The sequence below is a fragment of the Balaenoptera musculus genome, chromosome 3 (assembly GCF_009873245.2).
Source record: "Balaenoptera musculus isolate JJ_BM4_2016_0621 chromosome 3, mBalMus1.pri.v3, whole genome shotgun sequence".
Classification (NCBI taxonomy): domain Eukaryota; kingdom Metazoa; phylum Chordata; class Mammalia; order Artiodactyla; family Balaenopteridae; genus Balaenoptera; species Balaenoptera musculus.
In genome coordinates, this window is record NC_045787.1 from 114,285,813 (window position 1) to 114,306,977 (window position 21,165).

At 41.0% G+C, this 21,165-nt stretch overlaps 1 protein-coding gene across 11 annotated transcripts in view; it reads right to left on the reverse strand.

The window, feature by feature from the left end:
- Positions 1–14,407, reverse strand: part of FAM13B (family with sequence similarity 13 member B) — a 111,735-nt gene extending 97,328 nt beyond the window's left edge. For all 11 annotated transcript variants that reach the window (XM_036849327.1, XM_036849317.1, XM_036849318.1 and 8 more), the window contains exon 1: positions 14,104–14,407. The gene's annotated coding sequence lies outside the window, so the exon portion shown is untranslated. The remainder of the gene's footprint in view (positions 1–14,103) is intronic.
- Between the last annotated feature and the right edge of the window lie 6,758 nt (positions 14,408–21,165).

Here is a 21,165-nt window from a genome sequence, read left to right on the forward strand (position 1 = left end):
CAGGGAGTGTAACTCCTAGTCCTTGCTCTTTATTACTATACTATACTATCACTCCGTGTAAATTCTGACGATTTAAAGTACCACAGACTCTCACATTTTATCTCTCAAACTGACCACAGAGTCTTATATATATTTTAGGAGGTCATTCATTCATAGCTTGCTAAAAGGTACTTTTGTTTTGTTTTGTTTGTTTTGTTGTTGTTGTTGTTGTTATTTTGCTAAAAGGCACTTTTAAAGCATGCCTATGTTCCGAGCCCTAGCAGCCAACGACTATTCACTTCAGACCTCTATCCAGAGAACACTGCTGAAGGCATTCAGACTAGAGTGGCCCAAAATAACATTCCTGCAAAATGCAAAGTTGTTTCTGACATGATTTAGTACTGCTTCCTGTCCCTTTTCAGAGCTTAAATCATGTAAATATTTCCTTTATATGTGTACTAGGTTGAAGTGTCTCCCCAAAACTCATGTCCACCTGGAACATCAAAATGTGACCTTATTTGAAAACAGGATCTTTGCAAATGTAATTAGTTAAGGATATCAAGATGAAATCACCTTGATTTAGGGGAGTCCTTAATCCAATCACTAGTGTGCTTATAAGAAGGAGACAGGACACACAGAGACACACAGAGGGGAAGAAGGCCACGTGAAGACAAAGGCGGAAATTGAGTTATGCTGTCAAAAGACAAGAAATGCCAGGAGCCACCAAAAGATGGAAGAGGCAAGGAAGAATTCTCCCTTCAGAGGGAGCATGGCCCTGCCCACACCTTGAGTTTAGACTCCTGGCCCCCTGATCTGTGAGAGAAATTTTTCTACTATTCTAGAGTCACCCCATTTTTAGTAATTTATCACGGAAGCCCTAGAAAACTAATGCAACATCTAAACTACAATATCCCATTTTTGAAGAAAAGAAAAATGGAAAAGAAAATAGCAGCAGGTCAGGTACCACAGAAAAATATGCCAAAGAGATCTGATGAAATGTCTGAACAGATACAGTCAATAAAATGCAAACAAAGCAGTTAATTAAAGGCTTGACACAAGAGAATACAATGTGCAGACTTTCAAAATAACCAAGGATTTCTGAAAGCATAATTTTATTATAAATCAAAACAGCAAAATCATTTTAAATACAAGTGACAGTTGCCTAGCATGGTGGTACTGACAACAAATAAGAAACCATTTTGAATTTTATATCACATACTTTACCATGAGACAAGAGTGATAAAAAATAATGCAATTAAATACCAATTATCAATAAGCTGACTAATGGGTACATTCAGGAAAGTGTACCTTCATATACTAGCTATCAACCTGAGTTCTGCGAAGGCTCAAAATACTTCTACACTCTATTCATATACATATGGTTACATACACATATATATCAGGGGTCCCCAACCCTGGTTAGGAACCGGGCCACACAGCAGGAGGTGAGTGGCAGTCGAGCGAGCGAAGCTTCATCTGCCGCTCCCCACTGCTCCCCATTACTCACATTACCTCCTGAACCAACTCCACCCCCGCACCATGGAAAAACTGTCTTCCACGAAACTGGTCCCTGGTGCCAAAAAGGTTGGGGACCGCTGATATACATGACAGCAACAAACACACCTTTCTTAACAGCAAAGAATCTTTAAGTCTTAAGTATCAGGACTTCCTGGTGGTGCAGTGGTTAAGAATCTGCCTGCCAATGCAGGGGACACGGGTTCGAGTCCTAATTCCAGAAGATCCCACGTGCCGCGGAGCAACTAAGCCCGTGCGCCACAACTACTGAGCCTGCACTCTAGAGCCTGTGAGCCACAACTACTGAGCCCACGCACCACAACTACTGAAGCCCTTGCACTCTAGGGCCCGTGCTCCACAACAAGAGAAGCCACAGCAGTGAGAAGCCCGCGCACCGCAACGAAGAGTAGCCCCCACTCACTGCAACTAGAGAAAGCCCACATGCAGCAACGAAGACCCAACGCAGCCAAAGACAAATAAATAAAATAAATTTTAGAATGTGTTTAAAAAGAAAAGTCTTAAGTATCTAATAAAATTAGTAGTGACAGTTTTTTTTAAAGGATATAACACCAACATCAATACCACGGATAACAGCAGATAGCATTACCTGAGCTATTACTGAGCCAGGAACTACCTTAAGGGCTTCAAATATATTAATTCATTTAATCCTTACAACAATCCTATGGAAGTACATACTTTCATTATATTCATTTCACTGATGAGAAAATTAAAAAGCACTGAGAACTTTTGGGGGTGATGGAAATGTTCTATGTCATGATTGTGGTAGTGGTGGTTACATGCTTAATACATTTGTCAGAACTTATTAAACTAAACATTTTAAATTGGTGAATGTGATTGTATATAAATTACACTTCAATAAAGCAGAAAAAATTAAAAAGAGAAAACTCACATGAATAAAGGCATAGCATCATTTTAATATATTAACTATTGAATATTAAACTTTTATTATAAAATATGACATTTTAAAATATGCTTTTCCATCCACAAAAGGAAAATAAAATATTTCTTTTTTTTTAAAATGTATTTGTTGCGGTTTTTTAAACTAATTATTTATTTATTTATAGTTGCAGTACACGGGATTTATTTGCCGCACACGGGATCTTTTAGTTGCAGCACGCAGGATCTTTAGTTGCAGCACGTGGGATCTAGTTCCCTGACCCGGGATCAAACCCGGGCCCCCTGCACTGGAAGGCGGAGTCTTAGCCACTGGACCACCAGGGAAGTCCCCAAAAATATAATATTTTTTTAACCACATTTCAAGAACCAATCCTGTTTGGCCCTTCTATGCTATCTAGCACATCCAGAAATTACTACAATTTCTATAGAGCATAACTAAAAAAAAAAAAAAAGGGATAAAACGCTGAAGACTTTATAAATTTTAACACTAGTTGAAAGTCTTTTCAGAGCAAATAATTTTACAAAACAGTATAATGGTAATAAGAGTAGATCTGCAATATACTAATAAACTTTCATCATTTTACAAATAAAACAACCTGTGGTTAAGAGGGGTATCTGCAAAAATAAATTATCACTTTCATGTAAAAATGTTCTACCTTCAAACTGAATAGAAAGGAAAAAGAAAAGTCACTTTTGCCCAAAATGCTTTTGACAAAATAGGGATACAATTCACACAGAAAAGTTTAAAAGAGCTACCTCAATCATCTTCAATAATTGCTAAAACAGGACTTCCCTGGTAGTCCAGTGGCTAAGACGCCGCACTCCCAATGCTGGGGCCTGGGTTCGATCCCCGGTCAGGGAACTAGATCCCACATGCTGCAACTAAGAGTTCACATGCCACAACTAAGAGTTCACATGCCGCAACTAAGACCCAGCACAGCCAAATAAATAAATACTTTTTAAAAAATTGCTAAAACAAAACAAAACCTAAAAAAGTGCTATCACTAGTACAAAAAGAGGGAAAAGCCAAGAGGGAGCTGAGTCTCAATAAAGATGGTAAACTTTGGGAACAGAGATAATGTACCCCTGCTCCATACATTCATCTTTTCATTAGTAAGCTCTAAGCAATTTATCAAACAAAGGAAAAGGCACTTCTTTCATTCTGACTGAACAAGGATGGTACTACAAAATTTGCCAGTATGCTAAATCTGTGGTTCTCTCCTGGCCTGAGAAACTGACAAGGCATCAATCTGTCTGAATCCTTAACAGTACCAAGCAAACAGAAAAGTTAAACATCTCAACAGCATATAAACTTATCTGTCAAATGTCTATAGATGCTACTCTGATCAGGAAAATACCAAGTCATTTAAATCTACTATTAAATTCATTTGAAAAAGAATAGTTACATGTATATGTGTAAGTGAATCACTTTGCTGTACACCTGAAACTGACTCAAGTGTTAATCAACTATACTCCAACATAAAATTAAAAGTTAAAAAATAAATAAATTCATATTGACTTTGCCCTTAAGTAATTTATCAAAGTATATCTAACTAAAGGAGAATTCAGGACTAGAAAGTTTGCTTGCTTGTTTGCTTATTTATGTATGTATGTATGTATGTATGTATGTATGGCTGCATTGGTATTTATGTATGTATGTATGTATGTATATATTTATGGCTGCGTTGGTATGTATATATGTGTGTATGTATTTATGGCTGCGTTTGGTCTTCATTGCTGCACACGGGCCCTCTCTAGTTGCAGCGAGTGGGGGCCACTCTTCGTTGCAGTGCGCGGGCTTCTCCTTGTGGTGGTTTCTCTTGTTGTGGAGCACAGGCTGTAGGGGACGCGGGCTTCAGTAGTTGTGGCATGTGGGCTCAGCAGTTGTGGCTCGCGGGCTCTAGAGCGCAGGCACAGTTAGTTGTGGCGCACGGGCTTAGTTGCTCCGCGGCATGTGGGATCTTCCCAGAGCAGGGCTCGAACCCATGTCCCCTGCATTGGCAGGTGGATTCTTAACCACTGCGCCACCAGAGAGGTCCCAGGACTAGAAAGTTTTTAAAGAGAGCTCTAATACTCAAAAGGTGAGGAATTTCTTTGCCTTAAAAAACAAAAAAAGATTATAAAGTATTTATCGGAACAATTATTACCCCTGTGCCTGAGGATTTGTTCACCTGTGTGCACTTTAACATACTTGTTGAGGGAACAATCCTCCTCCATGGTGATTCCACAAAACTACAATGAGCAATGAATCAAGTATATTTTGTATAACTACACTCCCCAAATCATGGTACTAGATACAGCACATATATTTTACAGATTGCAACTCACTAAACAAAACATTTCACCTTGAGACAGCTCACTTATCCCTCTTTTATGCAAAGTATTCAGGCAAGGGTTTCATGGCCACAGTCAATTATTTTATAAACCCCCATGATTTCAAGCTTTCAAAGCAAAACAAAAGTAATAAAGCCAAAGGGAGATAAAATCCCCTGTAACTAAGTCCCTTCATCTATTCTCCTCACTGATATCCTCATCAAATCTAACCTGAATTCCCCTGCACAAAATTCCTCAACTGTTTTCCAATGCCTGGAGCCCTGGGCTCTAAATTTTTTGAACAGGAAAAAGATTATGCGCATACCTCTCATACATGTATGTGTATTTCTAAAGTAGAATAATGAATACCTTAGTATATTATGCACATAATAAACATACAGAAAAATAACATTTAAACAATTCCCTGGCAGTCCAGTGATTAGGGCTCCACTGCAAGGGGCACGGGTTGGATCCTTGGTTGGAGAACTAAGATCCCACATGCCTCATGGCGTGGCAAAAGAAAAAAAAAATTGAACATTAAAAATAAATAGAAACAGGGCTTCCCTGGTGGCACAATGGTTAAGAATCCGCCTGCCAATGCAGGGGACACAGGTTTGAGCCCTGGTCCGGGAAGATCCCACATGCTGCGGAGCAACTAAGCCCGTGCACCACAACTACTGAGCCTGTGCTCTAGAGCCCGTAAGCCACAACTACTGAAGCCCGCACGCCTAGAGCCCGTGCTCCGCAACAACAGAAGCCACTGCGATGAGAAGCCTGCGCACCGCAACGAAGAGTAACCCCCACTCGCCGGAACTAGAGAAAACCCGCGCGCAGCAACAAAGACCCAACTCAGCCAAAAATAAATAAATAAATAAAATAAAAAATAAGTAGAAACATAAATTTTACTCCTCCACCTACACACACATTTTAATAGGTCATCCTGCCCATTCAAAGTGCCAGCACCTCACTTTTGAGACCAGTGACCTATAGCACTGGTTTCCTAATTTCATCTGGGGATGGGGAAAGTTTTGTTCAATATACAGCCACAGCCCCAATCTAGCACCCATGAGAGCCTGGCCTGGGCTCTCTGTATGTTTAATAAGCTCTTTGGGTGATTATAATACATACAAAGTTTTAAGAACCTCTGACGTACACAGTAAACTGCAAATTCTATTACGTGGTGTACAAGTACTTCACCTACCAGTAAAATCTTCTTTCCTGTCACTCTTACACCTCACTCTACTCTCCAAGAATACTTAACTACTTGAAATTCACAATCCACATCTCCCAAGCTGTGCACATTGTTTTCTGTCTTGGAGCCCTAACTCAACACCATGACCAATTCCATCTTGTTCACCAAACTTCCATCCACCATCAAGTCTCAACTCCAGCTTCCTCTGGCAAACCTTCCCTGACTTCCTGAAGCAGACAATTCTCCTTCCTTTTGCTCCTAAGGTATCTCTTACCTTTTTAGCAAACATCCCATAGAATCTAAAAATATGTCTATCTCTTTTTCAAAAGAGAGGATCCTTGTAGGTAGGAACCCTGTCATTTCATCTTTGTATCACCTCTGTATCATCTTTGTATTGCCTCAATCCTTAACACATAATTTAATGTTTAAAATATATGTTGAGGGACTTCCCTGGTGGCACAGTGGTTAAGACACTGTGCTCCCAATGCAGGGGGCCTGGGTTAGATCCCACATGCATGCCGCAACTAAGGAGCCCACCTGTCGCAACTAAGACCTGGTGCAACAAAATAAATAAATTAATTTAATATATGTTGAATAAAGACATAAATAAGAAGCAAATAATACTGACTATTCAAATTTAAGAAGATTAACAAGAGGAGAACACCTCCTTAAGTGATTAAAAACTAAATAAATACACTTCTATATATACATGGTACATATATACACTACCAAATGTAAAATAGCTAGCTAATGGGAAGCAGCCGCATAGCACAGGGAGATCAGCTCCGTGCTTTGTGACCACCTAGAGGGGTGGGATAGGGACAGTGGGAGGGAGATGCAAGAGGGAGGGGATATGGGGATATATGTATATGTATAGCAGATTCACTTTGTTATACAGCAGAAACTAACACAACATTGTAAAGCAATTATATTCCAATAGAGATGTTTTAAAAAAACAAAAAACATCAAAAGTGGCTGCCATATCTACTCCCAGCAATAACCAAAAATAATCAAATCAAGACAGGAAATCACTTTATAACAACTTTATTTATTTATTTATTTTTGGCTGCATTGGGTCTTCATTGCTGCACGCATGCTTTCTCTGGTTGCTTGAAGCTGGGGCTACTCTTCATTGCGGTGCGCGGGCTTCTCACTGCAGTGGCTTCTCTTGTTGCGGATCACAGTCTCTAGGCACGCGGGCTTCAGTAGTTGCAGCACGTGGGCTCAGTAGTTGTGGCTCATGGGGTCTAGAGCGTAGGCTCATTAGTTGTGGCGCACGGGCTTAGTTGCTCTGCGGCATGTGGGATCTTCCTGGACCAGGGCTCGAACCCATGTCCCCTGCATTAGCAGGCGGCGGATTCTTAACCACTGCGCCACCAGGGAAGCCCCTATAACAACTTTAAATGGAGTATAATCTATAAAAATATTGAAACACTATGTTGTGCATCTGAAATGTATAATAATAATAATACTGTAAATAATATTAAAAACTAATCATATTGTAAATCAACTATAATTTTTAAAAAATTACGGAAAGGAACTATGATTTATGGAATATCTATAAGCACTTCACAAGTTATTTCTCATACCTAGAAGAATGCTATGAGGCAGGCACTATTCCCCTTTTACATGTACTGTGAGCCTCATGTCACTGAGCTAAACTTCAAAATTTGTAAATGGTGATGCTAGAATGTGCTGCTGGATCTAACTGCAAATCTTTCTAATGACAGTAATTTAAGTCTTAAGAAACCAGAACAATAAAATGAGCAGTATTACAAAGGCAAAAAGACTTCCTCTCACATTTACTTGTAAATCAGCCACAATTCTGATTCAAAAAGCCAAGGAAACCATAAGGTACCTGAAGTTAGTCTCCAAGGTAGATAAACTTCCCCAAAGGATGAAGGATGACCTTCTGAGATATTTATCGGTGAGATCTAGAGTTTTTGAAGGTTCACATATCAGTGCATGAAAAACAGGTAAGAGTGGTAGAGAGATGTTTAATCTTACTCATGAAAGTATGAGAAAAGGTGACACTTTAAATGCTGTCTCCTGATGAAAGGGTAAGCCTGTAATGTGCTGGAGCAAGCTGGCTCCCAACAGGTTCCTTTACCCCACATTCACTCTAAGGTCACTGGTCACTACTTTAGCATGATCTTCTATTAAGTCAAAGTGAGTTATGTGTTAAATTAGCTCTTTCCACTAAGTACCAACACAATGACTGGCCCCCCACAAAAAAACAGCTCTACAATTTAGAGGGCGACACAAAATACCTGAGAAAGCATATATACGTAAAGACAGCACATATTCCAGTCAATTATATGCATGCATATAATCTCAATTTTGACAAATGTTCACTCTTCAAGACTCCTCTATTCTGGTAACTTTTCACCTTTCATGTTTCTCCATTGAAAACATGCTCACCTAGGGCCCACTAATGAGTACAGTCTTAAGAAGACTAGCATATCATTTCTTATTGCTCTTTAATACAAAACTACAATACACTTTTTTTTTCTTTTTCTTTTTTTTTTTTTTTTACCATTGGAGGTAATTCCACAACTTGTTCTAGCCAAATGGGTCCCTTGAGAGAACAACATCCTCTTTTTGCACTGACTTGTGTAAAAACTGCTCTGGGGGGGAAAAAAAAGGAACCTGGGATATGAACAAAAAAGCACTGACTGGGGCTTCCCTGGTGGCGCAGTGGTTGAGAGTCCGCCTGCCAATGCGGGGGACACGGGTTCGAGCCCTGGTCTGGGAGGATCCCACATGCCGCGGAGCAGCTGGGCCCGTGAGCCACAATTGCTGAGCCTGCGCGTCTGGAGCCTGTGCTCCGCAACGAGAGAGGCCGCGATAGTGAGAGGCCCGCGCACCGCGATGAGGAGTGGCCCCCACTTGCCACGGCTAGAGAAAGCCCTCGCACAGAAATGAAGACCCAACACAGCCATAAATTAAAAAAAAAAAAAAAAAAAAAAAAAAAAAAAAAAAAAAAAAAAAAAGCACTGACTATACTTATTTTTTGTATCTGTCTTTCCCACTTGATTATAAACTTTGAGAGCAAAAATTATGATTTCATCTTTATTTCCTGGGTTGTGAACACTACACAACAGCAGAACTCCAGTATCTGAAATGATGCTATCATTTCTGATATACTTTCTAGTTCACTATCCAACTGAATCCTCACAACCATCCCCTGTGAGATAAGCATGGCAGATTATCACTTTTTCTCAGAAAAGAAAAAAAAAATCTCAGAGAGCTGAAGAAACTGGTTTAAAGTCACTTAACTAGTGAGTAGGTCACTAAACTAGTGAGCAGAACTCTAAGTCTGCTGCCCTTTAGGCTGATGCTCTTTCAGGCAACAATGACTACAACCAAAACTGAAAATATTGTTTGAAATTTCACTGAAATGTATGAAACGATACTTCGTAAAGGTGATTCATAAAACACTTAAATATTCTGTACTTGCTAATCAAAAATCATTATTCAAACACTAGAATACTCCTTAACAGAAAAAATATATACCTTTTGAAATCATTAGTTTCAAAAGTGATTCTATAATGAACCACAATATGGTCTGCTTTTGCTATAAAAATTCTCTCATCTTGGGCTTCCCTGGTGGTGCACTGGTTGAGAATCTGCCTGCCAATGCAGGGGACACGGGTTCGAGCCCTGGTCTGGGAAGATCCCACATGCCGCGGAGCAGCTGGGCCCGTGAGCCACAATTATTGAGCCTGCGCGTCTGGAGCCTGTGCTCCACAAGAGAGGCCGCGATAGTGATAGGCCCGCGTACCGCGATGAAGAGTGGCCCCCGCTTGCCACAACTAGAGAAAGCCCTCGCACAGAAACGAAGACCCAACACAGCCATAAATAAATTAATTAATTAATTAAAAAAAAAATTCTCCCATCTTATCTGATCCTAAATTTGAGCTCCTTCACCTTTCCAAATTTTTAATCCACTATGACTGGTGTCCAAAAAGGACCTCCCCCCACCCTTCCCCCCAAATATTAAGCACCTACTATGTCAATCAACAAGTGTTTTTCAGTTTTATTTTTACTTTTACTTTTCAATTACATGGAACAGCAGCTTGATACATAAAAGCAAAAATACATATTTTAAGAATAAGTAAACAACTCAAGTTTTTCTATTTTTCTATTCCAGAAAAGGGCAATAATAGAAACCAGACATCTCTCTGAAAACTGTTTAAAACCAAAAATATAAGAATTATTACACATCATATACAAAAGAAAAGGAAAATATACACTAAAGCTAGGTAAAAACCTGTCTGAAAAGATTTAGGGTATTTCCTTCTCTAGTAGAAATCCAATAAATTTCATTAAATTATCTTGTCAAGCCACTGCATCTTCCTCAACCTAAGACTTTTATACGTGCTGGTTCATTTGCCTCAAACACTCTCCCCCTCACTTCCTCCTACTCATCTTCCGCTCTTACTCAAGTCCCATTCATGGAGGGGCCTTCTCCAACCCATCCAACCTAATGATATCCCCTGTCAATTTTTCTTAGGACATGTTATTCCTTGGCTCCAAAACATTCATCACAAGTTTTATTATATAGTCCTTTCTGTGTTTGTTTAAAGTTTCTTTCTCCCAACAGAGTATAAGTTCCTTAAAGTCCACTGGTGGGATTTTTTTTTTAAAGCAGCTTTATTAAGGTATAATTTACATATCATAAAATTCACTCTTTTCAAGTGTATAATTTAATGTCTAGTAAATTTACAGTTATGCAACCATCACCAAGTAACTGCTTGGGTTTTGCTCCTTCATGTATCTCTAACATTTATAAGGAGAAAAATAAATATCCAGTGAATGAATAAATAAATCTGATAATGAGTTACTCTTAATGCCATTACTATTAATATCTCATGTGAGTACGAGTTGGTGCATTAAACCTGCCTTTATTACATTCCATTCCAAAAATCCTTCATTATTTCCATGTCCAATCAAATTGGCTCTTCTATAAGGCCCCAAAGTGAACCTCCTCACATATTGGCCTTCTGTGCCACTTGGGGAACACTGATTCAGGTCAAGTTCATGTGTATATACTACACTTCCTTTTTCTCCATCCAGTAATCCCCTCCTCTGCTCCTAGCCATGTTAACAAAATACTTTATAAACAAAGGAAAGTTCAGGAGCATTAATCTTACTCATTGGTGAGGACAGGATCTTCATTTAACGCATGCACCTTTGTAATGCTGAGGTTATGGAAATAAGTTCTCAGTATTGATATATACCTAATTGAGAACTTAATATAGTGTGACTTACTAAATAATTGGAAACCTTTTTCAGATGTAAAATCTCTTTGTTGTTTATCCATGTGTAAAACAGAAATTTTCAATTTCTATTTATTTATTTTATTTATTTATTTATTTATTTTAATTTTTTTTTAGTCGCACTGCGGGGCATGCGGGTAGTTCCCGACCAGGGATCGAACCCATACCCCCTGTGGTGGAAGTGCAGAGTCCTAACCACTGAACCGCCAGGGAATTTACCCCAATTTCTATTTTTTAAATTTCAGTATTGCATTCATTTTAAGAACCATTAAGGTTTTCAGATAAAAGATTTAATGCACGTACAAAATAACTTTTTAAAGTAACTTTTTTTTTTAAGTAATTCAACAACAAAGAAACAAAAACCAATTTAAAAAATGAGCAAAGGGCTTAAACAGACATTTCTCCAAAGAAGATACACAAATGAAAGATGTGCAGCATCACTCTTAGGGACATGCAAATCAAAACCACAATGAGATACCTGTTCACCCCCATTAGGATGCCTATTATCAAACAAACCAAAAAAACAAACCAACAAACAAAGGGAAGTAAAAATTGTTGGGGAGATGTAGAGAAACTGGAACCCCTGTGCATTGCTAATGGGAATGTAAAATGGCGCAGCAGACCTGGAAAACAGTTTAGATGTTCCTCGAAAAGTTAAGCACAGAATTACCAGCAATTCCACTCCTAGGTATATACCCAAAAGAATCGAAAGCAAGGACTCAAACAGATACCTGTACACCAAAGTTCATAGAAGCATTATTCACAAAAGCCAAAATGTGGAAACATCCAAATGTCCATCAAGAGATGAACGGATAAACTAAATGTTGTATATACACACAATGGAATATATTATTCAATCTTAAAAAGGAAGGAAATTCTGATACACGCTACAATATGAATGAACCCTGAAAATGAACTAAATGAAATATGCCAAACACAAAAGGACAAATGCTATATGATTCCACCTATATGAGGTACCTAGAATAGGCAAATTATAGAGACAGAAAGTAGAATAGAGGTTACCACGAGCTAGGAGGAAGAGGGAATGGGGAATTGCTGTCTAAGAGTTTCTGTTTGGGATGATGAAAAAGTTCTGGAAATGGACAGCGGCAATGGTTGCACAACACTGTGAATGTACTTAATGCCACTGAATTGTACACTTAAAAATGGTTAAAATGGTAAATTTTACGTTATGTATATTTATCACAATTTTTTTCAAAGTATAGCTACAATTTATCCTATTATGTTTCCCAATACTAAAGTCAGGGTACAACAAAGGGGAGCCATGCACAGACTAAGGTTATTCAGAAATGATAATAAAAGTAGCTGTCATTTTATTGATGGGGAAAAACTGACAAGTCACAATATATCCATTTCAGTCATTTTCTCTGTCCTAAAACAATGGCATTCTAATAAAAACACACTTCATACTAATACAAGATATAAAAAAAGGGAAAATTGCATGCAGGGGGGGAGGAGATATGTAGCAACTCTGTACTTTCTGATTAATTTTTTTGTGAACCTAAAACTTCTCTAAATATTGCCTATTAATTTTTGAAATAAATATAAATTTTAAAGATAGAGAAAATAACAGAATTCTATACACTCATATTAATAAATAAAACACTACATATACAGTTAAAAACACACACACAATGTAACATTTACTTCACCTAAGGAAGAATTTTATGACACTGATAAGCCTTTCCACATCTTTCCAAGCATTTAAGATGCGTTCCAGATCCCTAACTGGTAACACAATTAAACTGTTAAAAATACTGCCCAAATTTTAAAAGCAGCAGAGATTAAGAAAGTAAGAAGGAGCTCCCGATAGATATACAAATAATAACCAGTTTATTCAATTCCATTCAGCTAGTACGCACTTACTAAATGCACAGTACCTGAGAGACACCCAGGCCAACACGTATTGCATGCAAGGTTACAAAAAGGAAAGTTGAAGACACAGCCTCACATTAACCCAGAAAGTCAATAATTCAAAACCATCCTTTAATGCCCACTTTTAAAAGTAAGTGCATCTCAGCTATTTAATGTTCATAATCTGCATTACTGTGGTTCCGGTTGCCATTTTTAGATTATCAACAACTTGAAAATAAGGTAAGTGCCCAATCTTAGGTACTTTTTTCATTGATTAGACGGCATAATGGGGAGCCGAACGAAATGCCTTTCTAAAAGTCAGTGTGATTTTTAATTGATTTTTAATTGAAGTTTACCAACTTCCCACTGGGCAAGTGTGCCAACTGATTCAATTTACTAACACCTTATCTCGGAAGCCAGGCGCCTCATCTGAAACAGCGCTGTACCCTCTCTAGCCTGGCCTATGCAGAATGCATTCTAGACAAGTCCCCAGTGCACCAACAGCCCAATTTTGGCTATATTCTCTGAACGATCTAAGGAAGTCAGCAACCACTCATCTCACGTGATCTTAAAAAGGGGCGCAGTTGAGCCCGGATTAAACCACACTTTTTTTTTTCTGCATCAACTTCACTGCCCAGCTTTAAGGAAAAGGGCAGGGAGGCGGCGCAGGTCCGGTGTGCAGGGAAGGCTAGCAAACAAGGGTGGGGAGCTGTGCCTTCTACTTTGGGGGAGCTAGGTGAGAAGGCACACCCGCTCACGCGCACTGCAGCGGCTGAAAAATCGAAGACTGCCACACCCCCTGGCTGCCAGGGGCACATCTTCACCTTCTCTTGCTCTAGGAGAAAGGGGACCCTCTCTATGGAATGCCGCACCTGCAACGGCACTGCCCGGGATCCCCCGCACCCCGAGGTGAAAAGCCCTTGAACCCGGTGCGGGTGGGACACGGAGCTGGGGGAAGGCAGAAGGGGGAGGGCCGCGGCTACTGGGACCAGCGCATGCGCAGATACGGGTACCCGCCCGTTCACCTACCGTTGGAACCTCGACGCCCAGTTCCCCGGCCGCGGCCGCTTCTCCAGAACCCGCGGCAACTGAAAGAGGGCGAGAACTGAGGCCCCAAGTGGCTCCGCGGCCAGCGAGCTTCTTCTTGTGGCCGCCACTGGCGGAAGGCTGAAGCGACGACTGTGGCGCAGGGCCAGCCCGTTAGGCGACCCCCGGATGCCCCCGGCGGTGGCGGCGGCAGAGACACGGAGGATGGGGCGGGAGCGGAGACGGAGGCTGTAGCTGAGGCGCTGAGCCTCCCTAACGGCGAGCGAGAGGAGAGCGGAGGGCGGAGGGCGGAGGGCGGAGGGCTGGCAGGGGCTGGGCCGGACGTGACGTACGTGGGAGGGGCGGAGGGGGCGGGGAGGGGCGGAGGGGGCGGGGCGGGCCGGGCCGGGCCCGCGGGCGGGGGCGGGGCTCCCCCCCCAAAGCCCCGCGGCTGCAGCCCTCGAGTCCGTGGGCTTTAGAACCGCCGGGCTTCTCCCACACCAAATTTGGTCCCCTGAGTTACGGTGTGAGAAGCAGGGCGCGGGCCTGAGGGAGGTGTCTGGGGGTCCTCAGTCTGGGGAGGTTGGAAAGAAGATAGAGGAAAGTGGGGAGAGGACGTAGGTGTCATGAAGGGCAAACCCGGCAGCCCGAGGTCACTCCTGGTCTCTGCGGAGGGAGCATGCCCACCTGCAGGAAGCCAGAAAAACCCGGGTGCCGTTATCTAGGTGAGGAGCGCGGAGACCTTTAACAGAAACCTCCGGGCAGACTGAACCGGTGAGTCACGTTCCCATTCTCAGCGACGGAGGCTAGATGGGGGACCCTGTCCGCCCCCCACCCTTCCTCTTCACCTAAGGACACGACCTAGACTCCAGAGAGAACACAGATGCCTCTGGTGCCGAAAGCATCTGGGAAAATGAAAGTCAACAGGCTATATGCTTACAGAGAGCTTCCTATACAAAACCAGAATTTCAGAGGCAGAGCTGATAGGCAGAAAGAATGAGGAGCTCTCTGAGCCTGGGGTGTCTGTACTTGCTTGCATAGCCACCCAGACCGACCGTGCAGCTCCCACGCGTTCACAAAGGTATGAATATTCATACAATCTCGTTTTTTGCTTTAGTTTGTTAAGGGCTTTGAGATCTCCCATTGAGTAAAACGCAGTGTTCTGCCTTTAGACTCCTTGATGGAGGGTATAGATCCACACTTGCACAAAGAACTCTGGGTGTCTGTAAAAATATAAACTACCACAGTTCAGTTGTCCCCTACATGCCTGAGCTGGAAGTCAGAAACCTGGAAAATGTAAGACAAGAACCCTCATAGAACTTGGAACAAAATTTACCCCCCCCCCCAAAAAAAAGAAAGAAAGAAATAAAAGAAAAGAAAGTCACCCTATGAGATGATCTGTAAATGTGTTACAGAGATCAAGGTGGCTCCCAGATTTCATCAGAGAGAGTAAAATACATCATCTGTAACCTAAGTGTCACATGCCTAGTTGATGCTGTCATAAGAGACGGGTGGGGTCCATTAAGAGTCTAGAACCAGCAGAATCTGAATAAGAATGTACTGTGGGGGCTTCCCTGGTGGCCAGTGGTTGAGAATCTGCCTGCCAATGCAGGGGACACGGGTTCGAGCCCTGGTCTGGGAGGATCCCACATGCCGCGGAGCGACTGGGCCCGTGAGCCACAATTACTGAGCCTGCGCGTCTGGAGCCTGTGCTCCGCAACAAGAGAGGCCGCGATAGTGAGAGGCCCGCGCACTGCGATGAAGAATGGCCCCCACTTGCCGCAACTGGAGAAAGCCCTCGCACAGAAACGAAGACCCAACACAGCCATAAATAAATAAATAAATAAATAAAATATTTAAAAAAAAAAAAAAAAAAGAATGTACTGTGGGCTCTCATTCTGTCTAGGAGAGAGGCTACTGATTCTAATGACCGGGACCAATACCCATCCATTATCAGAACAGTTTAAAAAAACTTAGTTCAGATTCAGTCCCTCACTCAACAAATACTTATTGAATGCTTACCATGTTCTAGTCTCTTAGGATATATCAGCAAATAAGATCCCTGTCAGTGAGTTTATATCCTAGTAAACTTAAATTCTAGATATCATTTAAGAACATACAAAGACCCATGCTCTGATTCCACACTTATCAGGTAGTCTTCCCATCACTCAAGGGCTCTCAGTTAAATCAACACACACAGTAAGAAGCAATTGTCCAAAGCACATGATTGGTACTAGTTATACAAGCAATACAGTTTTTCTCAGTAAATTCACATCATGGTTCATAAATCAGCTTCTGTTCATTGGGTTGAATTATAAAGTTGTTTTACCCAAATTAAATTCTCAGAGCCTGATTAAGCCTGAATAAAGTGAAATGTAACTGTCCGAATCTGCCAAACTGAGGACCAGACGGACTCTGGTTTCAAAGCAGCCCAATCAAGATGCAACCTATGCATTCAGGCTTGCACCTCTCTTTAAACGTCTTAAATGGAAGCTTTACCTGTGATTCCATGCTTGAAGAACAGGGCAACATGTCGCTTCTAAAGCTTAATCATAGCGAGTAAAAATATCATGAGAGGAAATCATTAGAGTAAAAACCCTTCTGAACCTGCCCTGCCTATGCAACACAGGCTCTTGTTGACATAACTGACAGTAATAGTTACATTACTCTGAGTATGAAACCCAAGACTGTAAGCTCCCAGACGACAGAGACTCCCTTGCATTTATGTGCCCTACTCCCAAAGTATGGGCTCTCAACAAATGAATTGATTCAAATACCATTTTCCCCTGTAAAACTCAACAACATATCCTTGGAAGATATCTTTTCCAGATCCTGCTATATAATATGTAACCAGTATGTTCAACATACAGGATTCAGGGGTATAATTTTAAAAAACAAAACAAAAAACCTTTATTTTTTAATTTCCTCATCCCTTTAAACCTGTGCAGTGGAGCCAATGTGTCATATACCTGACTCAGACAGATTCCATGAATTCTGTGGTCCCTATTAGGAATAGAAAGTCCTATGGTTATTGAGTCAGAAAGAGTGAAACTTCCCTCTTCACCAGCTTGGGACAGCTGGCTAACTGCTTGCCCTGGAGAGGCATCATGCCTGGTCTTTCTTGTTCTCTCCCAGCTTACCAACCAGAACCAAAGGGGTGGAGAGAGAGGAAAAGAAAGGGGAGCAGGAAAGTTTGTAACTTTTACTTCCATGTGATGGTTTCATACTCGGCCTGGTAGATGTTTAAAGCTGCCTTTTTTTCTGATGGATGCTTTTAAGATTTTCAGAAACCACCACCATCCCCATTCTTTGGTGGTTTCTCACCCGTAGTAACCTTGGTTGGTCTGAGCAAAAGAATTTTATTCTGGCAGTTTTTTTACTCTTTCAGTCCCTAAGAATCTGGTGGTTCACCTCCAACTTCTTATCTCTTGAAACCTGTTTTTCTCAGTAAGGACCTGTCAGATAGAATCTAAGGTAGCTCTCACAGTGGCCCATTTGTAAGTGGCTCTGGGACCACCCCACATTGTGCAAGGTTATGCACTCCATACCCTAGGGAGTGCCTGCCATTCACATCACCCTTGTGGATTTATGTATTTATTTTGACAGTATTCCAGCAGGTGGCAGTAAAGTGTTTTGTCCAAACTAAATTAGTGAGATTATTTTCCAACAGATGGAAGTGAAGTGTCTGGACGAGGGACAGCTTTTTTTCTGATGGTGCTGTTTAGGCTAGCGGCAGCTCTGTATTATCCACACCTGGTCCACGCGAAGCTCTCATCCACTTCTTGCCCAAAGAAACTTGGGAATATAGGCCAATCCCAGTGCAGCTTCAGCATTCCTCTGCTCTGCTGCCAGAACAGCTGCCAGCCTGTCTTGTCCTCTATGTTTTTCAGGCAGGAGACAGACGCAAGTCCTCTGTGCCCCTTTAACTGCAAGAGACACATCCCAAGTACAAGTACTCTGAGTAGTTCCACTGAAGGTCCCTCTCACTCGGCTTGAGGTAAGAGGCAGCCAAGTGTCTGTGGTAAGAATCACAGCATACCAGCAACAGTCTCCAAAGAAATACTCCTCAGTAATTCTCACCTGACCTTTTATAACTTGTGAGTTTTCAGAGTTAGTTATCTACCTGATTTTGTCTAAATCCTCTCATTTCTAGGGATAGTCCATTTCAGAACTCACTTTAGTTAGAGGTGTTTTTTTTGGAGGGGGTGGAGGGAGTCGTTTTTTTCTGTAATATCTTGGTGCTTTGGTTAAAACAATAGTTCTCAACTGGGGATAATTTTTATGGCCAAGTCTGAAGACATTTTTGGTTGTCAAAACTCAGGAGGTACTATTGGCATCCAGCGGGTAGGGGTCAAGAATGCTGCTAAACATCCTGCAATGTACAGGGCAGCCCTCCCCACAACAAAGAATTATCTGGCTGATAACGTAACTTCAGATTTAATATCTTGTAACAAATAGAATTTCTACGTTTGGGAGTCACTAAGAGAATACTTTAAAATTACATCACTTTTTCTTCATTCTTCCTACAAATGCTTTACCAGTAGACGTAGAGGTCACAATTTAATATATAACTAGTGTTAGAAACAGCATTTCAGATAGCTGTTTGGCCAGGATGAGAAGTGACTGGTATATTTCTAAGACTTCTGGAGGTGAGGCCTGCCAGGAAAATTATTACTTGAGTTGAGATTTTTTAGTTATTTCTTTGCAAGATGACTTTCATAGCCCAGGGAAACAAACATTTTACCCAGTTTGAGCAGAGGCTTTATGCTTCTCAGAAGTCAAGTCCTAGGTCAAATCACTATAAAAGAAATATCTTTGCTACAACCCCATACCATGTCCTAGATACTAGGAAAGACTTCAGCATGTGTGCCTCCCTAGGGTCACCAGTGTCACTGGGATGAGACTTGAAGTCAGGCAGTAGCTGTCTCTGTAGTCACTTTACAACAGATACCCTTATTATTCAAAGAGAATGCAAACAGACTTCTTTCCTGCCCACCACACCCCGCAACCCTACCTAGATTAGTTTGATTGAATTCAGCTGTTTCAGATGCAGTAGACTGTTGAGCCCATCTCTTGTGCCATCAATAAGGAAACTTTCATTATTTAGCTGTCCTCCTCACCCTTACTGATCTCATCTCTGACCAAGGCTATTTAAGTACTAGCATATAGATTAATTTTTGTTCAGTCAAGGCTGCTATTATCTTTTTTAGTACAATGTTCATAAGAAACTGGAGCCACAGTAGCCAGCAAGAGCCAAAAAGACATATCCCATCACCTCCCCCACACCCCATCAACACTATTACTTAGAAAGGAAAATAGACACAACAAACATTCAATACTTATGAATGTTGGGCTTGGAATAAGAACACTGAACTTGTAATAAGAAAACCTACATATGAGTTCTAGCCCTGTCACTTACTAGCTATGTGACTCTGGTCAAGGTACTTAAGCTAAATGTACCTTAGAGTCCCCATTGGAGAAATAGGAAAAATAATACTGAAATGAATTGGCATGCATAAAGTGTTTTATAAGCTGTATACTATAATTTTTTTACTCCTCTCTCCCATACTGCTTTCAGAGACCTAAAGAAGTATCTGGAAATGTTTTGCTGCCATATCTGGGTTTTTATTGCTAGGGATGAGGCCCTATGTGGAAATTTTTCTTGGCAGAAGTTGCTAAATACTTGTCTATTTATTTTTAAGTGAAAACTAAGAACCACCAAAAAACCCCAAACTCTTGATACTGTTTTTAACATCTTTTGTACCTTGGGAATTACAATAAATACAAGCATACCTCCTCCCTAATGAGAAACATATTTACAGTGCCCACTAATAGAATTAGACATAAATGTAGATAAGGATGAGAAGATACTTGCAGTTTTGTGTGTGGGAAAAACTGCTGCACAGGGAGATGAGGTTGTAACTACCCTGACTCCTGCAGAGCAGTAAAATGCTATCAAATTCAATCAAACTTGGCCAATTCATTTTTTTGTTCTTGAAGTACTCACCACTACTGGCAAAAAAGAAAAGACTAAACCCCTCAAATTTAAATCTGATAAAGAAACACTCACCATTGGAGAGTGGTATTGCTGGGTCTTCTGAGGAATGCAGTGGAAATCTGTCTGTGTCACTTTCCCCAGGACCATTGTGCCAGTGTGCAAGAATGCTTGTTCTTCATAAACAAAAAAAGTATTACTAGCTGCAAAGAGAAGAAACTGTTCCAGGGTGTATGAATCCCACGCCAACCTCCAAAATAATGGCAAATACTGTTCTGATCTTAGCAACCCAGGGTAACCTTTGTGCATTTATTTATTCACCACATATTTCCTGAGCAACTATTAAGGACCAGGGAATGTAACCATGATCTCTGCCCTAAAAAAGCTTCATCTTACATATCTCTGGAATAGAATGTTTTCGGAATGGAACCAAAGTTAACATGATGTTGATTTCAACTTCTGTATTCACTCACACAGCCACTGGTGCCATCCAGCTTGGGGAGCTGGAACAATTGACAGTAACTCTCATCTTTGCCAAGTCCACATTTTTGGCCTGATAACTCAGAATTCAGTGTATGACAATGGTATAAGCCAATGAGATCATCAGCTATAAGACTAAGTTGTTTTGGTTTCTTAATTAAATTTCTATAGTTAAATAAATATTTTTTCCACAGTGGGAACTTTTGTTTTTTTTTAAAAGAATTAATATCCCTTTCTCCTCTTCCCTCTCCCTATATCCATGTAAAGGAAACAGAAAAGACCATGGCCTTTACAATACCATGGGCCTTCTGCTGCCCCTTTAGCCAGAAATTCAGGTAGGAAGGTCTTCTCATTCTGCATACCCTACCTCTTCCTTAGAGGCTTTATGCTTTTAAGCCTTCATACCATTTGACCAGCCATGTTCCTCAAAGTCCTTTCATGAGGACCACACCTTCTGTGGCAAACTGACAGCACAAATATTTGCAGATTGTAATCAAACTACAACCACATTTTGCCAAACATTTACACCTGACTACTCTTTTCCACTAAAGACAAGGGTATAATGATTTGTAGAAGCATTTAGTGTTTTC